This window comes from Arachis ipaensis, chromosome B1 (genome assembly GCF_059453495.1).
Source record: "Arachis ipaensis isolate K30076 ecotype BB chromosome B1, ASM5945349v1, whole genome shotgun sequence".
NCBI classification, from domain to species: domain Eukaryota; kingdom Viridiplantae; phylum Streptophyta; class Magnoliopsida; order Fabales; family Fabaceae; genus Arachis; species Arachis ipaensis.
In genome coordinates, this window is record NC_142436.1 from 140807089 (window position 1) to 140815461 (window position 8373).

The following is an 8373-nucleotide window of genomic DNA, read 5'->3' on the forward strand; positions in this document are numbered from 1 at the left end:
GCGTTCGCGTCGCCTTGCTTCAGGGAAACTATGGCATATTATATATCAAATCGAAGCCCCGGACGTTAGCTTTCCAACGCAACTGGAACCGCGTCGTTTGGACCTCTGTAGCTAAAGTTACAGCCGTTTGAGTGCAAATAGGTCAGGCTGGACAGCTTAGTAATTTCTCCGACTTCTTGTATTCCTTCCACTTTTGCATGCTTCCTTTCCATCCTCTGAGCCATTCCTGCCCTGTAATCTCTGAAATCACTTAACACACATATCAAGGTATCTAATGGTAATAAGAGAGGATTAAACATAGGGAACTTAAGGCCAAAGAAGCATGTTTTCAATCAAAGCACGTAATTAGGAAGGCAAATGTAAAACCATGCAAATAGTATGAATAAGTGGGTAAAGAGTTGATAAAATCCACTCAATTGAGCACAAGATAAACCATGAAATAGTGGTTTATCAGCGCCTCCACATTAAACCCAACCTCCTCACCTGCCACTCCCTCCTCTCCTCCCTCGTCCGCCGCCACCCTCATTCCTCCCACTCCATTCACCTCTCCAAACAAGTCTTTAACGATTCCCTTAAGCTCGGTATAACCCCAAACACCACCACCTTCAACATCTTGATCCATGGTTCATGTCTTGATAATAATTTTAATAATGCTCTTAGCTTCATGAACCAAATGACTAATTTTACTTGTTCTCCTGATAATATCACTTACAATACTATTCTTGATGCATAAGGGCTAATTGAGTATGGTTAGGGAGATTTTGCTAGAGATAAAAGGTAGCGGGGTTTTCCCAAATAGGAACACCTATAATATCTTGGTTCATGGCTATTGTAAGTTGAGGTGGTTGAAGGAGGCTGTCGAGGTTGTCGAGTTGATGAGAGCAAACGACATGGTACCGGAAATTTGGACTTATAATACAATCATGAGGGGTTTGTGCAACGAGGGGAAGGTCAAGGAGGCGATTAGCCTTAGGGATGATATGGAGAGCCTGAGGGTGATGCCGGATGAGGTTACCTACAATACTCTGATTGACGGGTGTTTTCAGTGGCGGGGGAGTGTGGAGGCATTCAAGTAGGTTGAGGAAATGAAGGAAAAGGGAGTCAAGCCAAACGCGGTGACTCACAATATAATGGTGAAGTGGTACTGTAAGGAAGGTAAGATGGATGAAGCCGGCTGTGTCGTGGCAAAGATGGTAGAGAATGGGTTTTCACCGGACTGTTTTACTTATAATACTATGATCAATGGTTATTGTAAAGCAGGAACTCTGGGAGAAGCTTTTAAGATAATGGATGAAATGGGGAGGAAAGGTTTAAAGATGGATACTTTTACTCTGAACACTATAGTGCACAAATTGTTCGTGGAGAAGCTGCTCAAAGAGGCATACGAGTTGACTGTGAAGGCCGCAAAGCGAGGTTATATTCTCGATGAGTTAACCTATGGAACTCTAATCATGGGATACTTTAAAAATGATCAAACAAACAAAGCTCTGAAGCTTTGGGATGAGATGAAAAGGAAGGGGATCATTCCTAGTGTTGTAACTTATAATACTATAATTGGGAGGTTGTGCCATTCTTTAAAAACTGATCAGGCTGTAGATAAATTGAATGAGCTTTTAGATAAAGGTTTGGCCCCCGATGAAGCTACGTGTAACATAATTCTTCATGGTTTCTGTTGGGAGGGAGCATTGAAGAAAGCATTCTTGTTCTATAACAGAATGGTTGAGAACTCATTCAAGCCTGATGTTATTACATGTAACATTCTTCTTCGAGGGATTTGCAAATATGGTATGTTCGAGAAGGCTTTTAATTTATTTAACACATGGATCATTAAAGGTAAGCCCGTTGATGCAGTTACGTACAACACGTTGATTTCTGTCCTTTGCAAAGAAGGGAAACTTGATGAAGCATTTGACCTCATGACTGAGATGGAGAAGAAAAAATTGGGGCCGGACCGATATACTTATACTACCATCATTGGTGCACTTACTCATGCTGGGAGAACTGAGGAAGCAAAGAAATTCATGTCAAAACTCCCAGAGACAAGTCCAAATATGATAAGTGAAGACACTTCACAAATACTTAGTTCAGGCGACATGGATTACTTAGAACAGATAACTAATTTTTGTACTCAAAGGGAAGTACAAAGAGGCAATGAAACTATTTCAAGAATCAGAGTAGAAAGGAGTTAGTTTGCATAAATCAGCGTATTTCAAGTTAATGGATGGGCTATTGAAGAGGCGAAAAAGCATATCGAAGGACTCCTTATCAGATTGACACAATAAATTCAAATTGGCATTTAGAGTCCTGATGTTCATCATGTTGAACCCATTTTATTGGTGGTTTTGCTGTGATGACGATCCATTATTTCATGTAAGTATCCAATTTTTCAACATTATATTAGATTTTGTGGCGTTTGTAAACTGTGACTGTGTAATCAATATTTTCTTCCCTGGTAATTATTATGGATGGTATCCATAGTTAAAGGTTAGAGAAAGTTATTCATGTCCTCAAGAGATGTTTTATATGCTTTATTATCTGCACAAACAGAGTGTTGCTTTAATAGAAATTATAGATCTATTCTCACACTGCAATCCATTGTGCAACAGACATGTTAGGGGATCTGAACAGAGTCCACTTGTTTTTTATTGTTTTAAATGATAATAAGAGCAAACTACCATTTGGAACAAGGTGCATTCTGTTTAGCGGGATTTCTTGAAGGATCAGAAGGTCCTTGGTTCTTATGCAATCCGTTGCCTACCAAGCATGGTCCGTGTACTGAATTTTACCTTATTTGTTCATAAATACAATCGTCAGTCCGTCTGATTTTATTTTGTGTAGCCACGAAAATACTACATTCCGCTTTTCATGTTTGACTGGATCATTTTATTTTAGCTGTCTTTTATATGGCTGACTTAATTTTTCTATTTTTAACATCGCGTCTGTCAAAGTTTTACTTTTTGTTTTTTCGTTAAATCTTGCTTCTCCTTGTGGTAAGATTTAGGGTGCCTCTAATTTGAGCGAAAGTAATTATTTTACCATGAACTTTCTCATTCTTAGAATATCATCCTATTTGTCTTCTCTGTGATTGTCATGAGCTCTGAAAAAAATACACTACCTGATTCCTACATCGATGTTGTGGTTGCACCAGTACGACTAGATTTTCCAGATGTCTAAATTAGGGCCAACTTCCTTCTTTGTGGACTAATGGTGGCACTCTAATCGGCAGATTGTGTATGAATTTGTAACATAACAGAAAAGAGAGAGATTTGTTCCAATGTATTAATACACTGAACTGTTTATTGAAAGATAGTTCAGAGTTTTGGAGAGAAATGTGATAGTGGAATTAGATTTAGGAGGAAAAAGGGTATCTTATTCGAGATTTTCTCACTGATTCTCAATACAATAAGAAGATTATATCCCCCCTCCCCCTTTACCTCCTCTCCAAATTAAAATGTGAAGCTTCTAAAAATAAAAATATAAGATAAATTTGCCTTCACAATTACATATTGGATCTCTAGCTAATAGACTTCCTAAGTTTTAACCATGTCAGGAACTATAGCATTGTTAGTGTCAAAAGTTTTGAAAATGATCTGTTTGGATTCATGCCATTAAGTGATCTTAAGATGATTAAAGACAAAATGTTTAAGGAAAAAAAAACTCAAAAAACCCATCTTCATTACTTAATTAGGGAATAAGCATGTCAAACTGTATTTCTTATTCGAGTATCCTAATTATTTCATTTATTTGTACGATAAAAGGTTTGAGTTTCCTACAATGAATCTGCATGGCTTTTAAGTAATACTGTGGACAACTCCATCAACATCTGTCGGGTTAGTTCTCATGATTTTTTTTTCCCGCTTATTGCTTGGTCATTAGAACCAGACATCATTTGTGTTTTTTTTCCTTCCCCATTTAGCTGATTACCATCCTAAACCCTAATGCGATAAAAATGACCACCACCACCGACGCAGCCTCATCGGAAGCTCAGTTGCTGAAAACGGTGACCACCATCCTCACCAGCCACCCTGACCCCCACTCCGTGCTCAAACTCTTAATCCAAAATCTTACCCTCCCCACGGTGCTTTCCGTCCTCTCCTCCACCCAACTCCACCGCACCCACTCCGCCACCCTCCTCTCCTTCTTCCACATCTTCCGCCACTCTCCCCACCCTTCTCTCTCCTCCTCCCCGGCCTCCTCGTCCACCACCGCTACTCCTCCGCCCGCTCCCTGCTTCTCAACTTCATCTCCTCCAACCACCCACGCCACTCCCTCCACCAGCTTCTCCTCCGCCACCCCCGTCTCCCGCAGCCACTCCTCGATACCTCCCTCTCTGCCTACGCCCTCTCCGACCACCCCAACCTCGCCTTCCAGCTCTTCAACAAGATGAAGCGCCTCCTCATTAAACCCAACCTCCTCACCTGCCACTCCCTCCTCTCCTCCCTCGTCCGCTGCCACCCTCATTCCTCCCACTCCATTCACCTCTCCAAACAAGTCTTTAACGATTCTCTTAAGCTCGGTATAACCCCAAACACCACCACCTTCAACATCTTGATCCATGGTTCTTGTCTTGATAATAATTTTAATAATGCTCTTAGATTCATGAACCAAATGACTGATTTTACTTGTTCTCCTGATAATATCACTTACAATACTATTCTTGATGCATAAGGGCCAATTGAGTAATGTTAGGTAGGTTTTGCTAGAGATGAAAGGTAGCGGGGTTTCCCTAAATAGGAACACCTATAATATCTTGGTTCATGGCTATTGTAAGTTGAGGTGGTTGAAGGAGGCTGCCAAGGTTGTCGAGTTGATGAGAGCAAACGACATGGTACCGGATATTTGGACTTATAATACAATCATGAGGGGTTTGTGCGACGAGGGGAAGGTCAAGGAGGCGATTAGCCTTAGGGATAATATGGAGAGCCTGCGGGTGATGCCGGATGAGGTTACCTACAATACTCTGATTGACGGGTGTTTTCAATGGTGGAGGAGTGTGGAGGCATTCAAGTTGGTTAATGAAATGAAGGGAAAGGGAGTCAAGCCGAACACGGTGACTCACAATATAATGGTGAAGTGGTACTGTAAGGAAGGTAAGATGGATGAAGCTGGCCGTGTCGTGGCAAAGATGGTAGAGAGTGGGTTTTCACTGGACTGTTTTACTTATAATACTATGATCAATGGTTATTGTAAAGCAGGAAATCTGGGAGAAGCTTTTAAGATGATGGATGAAACGGGGAGGAAAGGTTTAAAGATGGATACTTTTACTCTGAACTCTATAGTGCACAAATTGTGCGTGGAGAAGCTGCTCAAAGAAGCATACAAGTTGACTGTGAAGGCCGCAAAGCAAGGTTATATTCTCGATGAGGTAACCTATAGAACTCTAATCATGGGATACTTTAAAAATGATCAAACAAACAAAGCTCTGAAGCTTTGGGATGAGATGAAGGAGAAGGAGATCATTCCTAGTGTTGTCACTTATAATACTATAATTGGGGAGTTGTGCCATTCTTTAAAAATTGATCAGGCTGTAGATAAATTGAACGAGCTTTTAGATAAAGGTTTGGACTCCGATGAAGCTACGTGTAACATAATTATTCATGGTTTCGGTTGGGAGGGAGCATTGGAGAAAGCATTCTTGTTCTATAACGGAATGGTTGAGAACTCATTCAAGCCTGATGTTATTACATGTAACATTCTTCTTCGAGGGCTTTGCAAACATGGTATGTTCGAGAAGGCCTTTAATTTATTTAACACATGGATCATTAAAGGTAAGCCCGTTGATGCAGTTAGGTACAACACGTTGATTTCCGTCCTTTGCAAAGAAGGAAAACTTGATGAAGCATTTGACCTCATGACTGAGATGGAGAAGAAAAAATTGGGGCCGGACCGATATACTTATACTTCCATCATTGGTGCACTTACTCATGCTGGGAGAACTGAGGAAGCAAAGAAATTCATGTCAAAACTCCTAGAGACAAGTCCAAATATAATAAGTGAAGACACTTCACAAATACTTAGTTCAGGCGACATGGATTACTCAGAACAGATAACTAATTTTTGTACTCAAGGGAAGTACAAAGAGGCAATGAAACTATTTCAAGAATCAAAGCAGAAAAGAGTTAGTTTGCATAAATCTGCGTATTTCAAGTTAATGGATGGGCTATTGAAGAGGCGAAAAAGCATATCGAAGGCCTCCTTATCAGATTGACACAATAAATTCAAATTGGAATTTAGATTCCTGATGTTCATCATGTTGAACCCATTTTATTGGTGGTTTTCCTGTGATGACGATCCATTATTTCATGTAAGTATCCAATTTTCTAACATTATGTTAGATTTTGTGGCGTTTGTAAACTGTGACTGTGTAATCAATATTTTCTTTCCTGGTAATTATTATGGATGGTATCCATAGTTAAGGGTTAGAGAAAGTTATTCATGTCCTCAAGAGATGTTTTATATGCTTTATTATCTGCACAAACAGAGTGTTGCTTTAATAGAAATTATAGATCTATTCTCACACTGCAATCCATTATGCAACAGACATGTTAGGGGATCTGAACAGAGTCCACTTGTTTTTTATTGTTTTAAATGATAATAAGAGCAAACTACCATTTGGAACAAGGTGCATTCTGTTTAGCGGGATTTCTTGAAGGATCAGAAGGTCCTTGGTTCTTATGCAATCCGTTGCCTACCAAGCATGGTCCGTGTACTGAATTTTACCTTATTTGTTCATAAATACAATCGTCAGTCCGTCTGATTTTATTTTGTGTAGCCACGAAAATACTACATTCCGCTTTTCATGTTTGACTGGATCATTTTATTTTAGCTGTCTTTTATATGGCTGACTTAATTTTTCTATTTTTAACATCGCGTCTGTCAAAGTTTTACTTTTTGTTTTTTCGTTAAATCTTGCTTATCCTTGTGGTAAGATTTAGGGTGCCTCTAATTTGAGCGAAAGTAATTATTTTACCGTGAACTTTCTCATTCTTAGAATATCATCCTATTTGTTTTTTCTGTGATTGTCATGAGCTCTGAAAAAAATACACAACTTGATTCCTACATCGATGTTGTGGTTGCACCAGTACGACTGGATTTACCAGATGTCTAAGTTAGGACCAACTTCCTTCTTTGTGGACTAATGGTGGCACTCTAATCGGCAGATTGTGTATGAATTTGTAACAGAACAGAAAAGAGAGAGATTTGTTCAAATGTATTAATACCCTGAACTGTTTATTGGAAGATAGTTCAGAGTTTTGGAGAGAAATGTGATAGTGGAATTAGATTTAGGAGGAAAAAGGGTGTCTTATTCGAGACTTTCTCACTGATTCTCAATACTATAAGAAGATTATATCCCCCCTCCCCCTTTTCCTCCTCTCCAAATTAAAATGTGAAGCTTCTAAAAATAAAAATATAAGATAAATTTGCCTTCACAATTACATATTGGATCTCTGGCTAATAGACTTCCTAAGTTTTAACCATGTTAGGAACTATAGCATTGTTAGTGTCAGAAGTTTTGAAAATGATCTGTTTGGATTCATGCCATTAAGTGATCTTAAGATGATTAAAGACAAAATGTTTAAGGGAAAAGAAACTCAAAAAAACCCTCTTCATTACTTAATTAGGGAATAAGCATGTTAAAGTGTATTTTTTATTCGAGTATCCTAGTTATTTCATTTATTTGTAGGATAATAGGTTTGGGTTGCCTACAATGAATCTGCATGGCTTTTATGCAATACTGTGGACAACTCCATCAACATCTGTCGGGTTAGTTCTCATGATTTTTTTTTCCCACTTATTGCTTGGTCATTAGAACCAGACATCATTTGTGTTTTTTTCCTTCTTCAGTAGGGGCTGGGTGGTTGGGGGTAGGTGAAAAAAATCACACTCAATCACTTTCATTTTTTTTTCAAGTATACTCTGAGTCTCTGATATGACGATATCAAAATTTGGTCCTTCCTCCAAAAGTAATGTATTATGTATGGTTAAAGAGATGCATTGTCTCTCTCCATCTTTCATATGGCTTTTTCTTTTCAGTGTTTATGAAATCAAGGTCTCTCCTGTAAAAGTAACTGTGTTTTTAAAAGGTTTCATCCTTTTATCTTCAATCTTTCTTATAGTTTTCTCTCTTTTTTTGTTTCCACCTCACTTTTTATTACCGAATCCAAAAAAAAAAAAAGAATTCTATCCAAGGGGTGAAAATAAGCTAGGTTGTCTTAAACAGGCCTCTTGATTTCAAATAGATGGCTTAGGCCTTGCCTATATGCTTAATATAGGGTCTTTTTTAAAGCCTAGAGTGATCATTTTTAAGATCAGGTATTGACCGAAAAGTCTATTAAAAGATCTAGGACCTTCAAACAAATTTACAATTTCAAC

At 38.7% G+C, this 8373-nt stretch overlaps 1 pseudogene; it reads left to right on the forward strand.

Annotated features, from left to right (window-relative positions):
* The first annotated feature begins 3949 nt into the window (after positions 1-3949).
* Positions 3950-6208, forward strand: LOC107612877 (uncharacterized; annotated as a pseudogene).
* The last annotated feature ends 2165 nt before the right edge of the window (positions 6209-8373 follow it).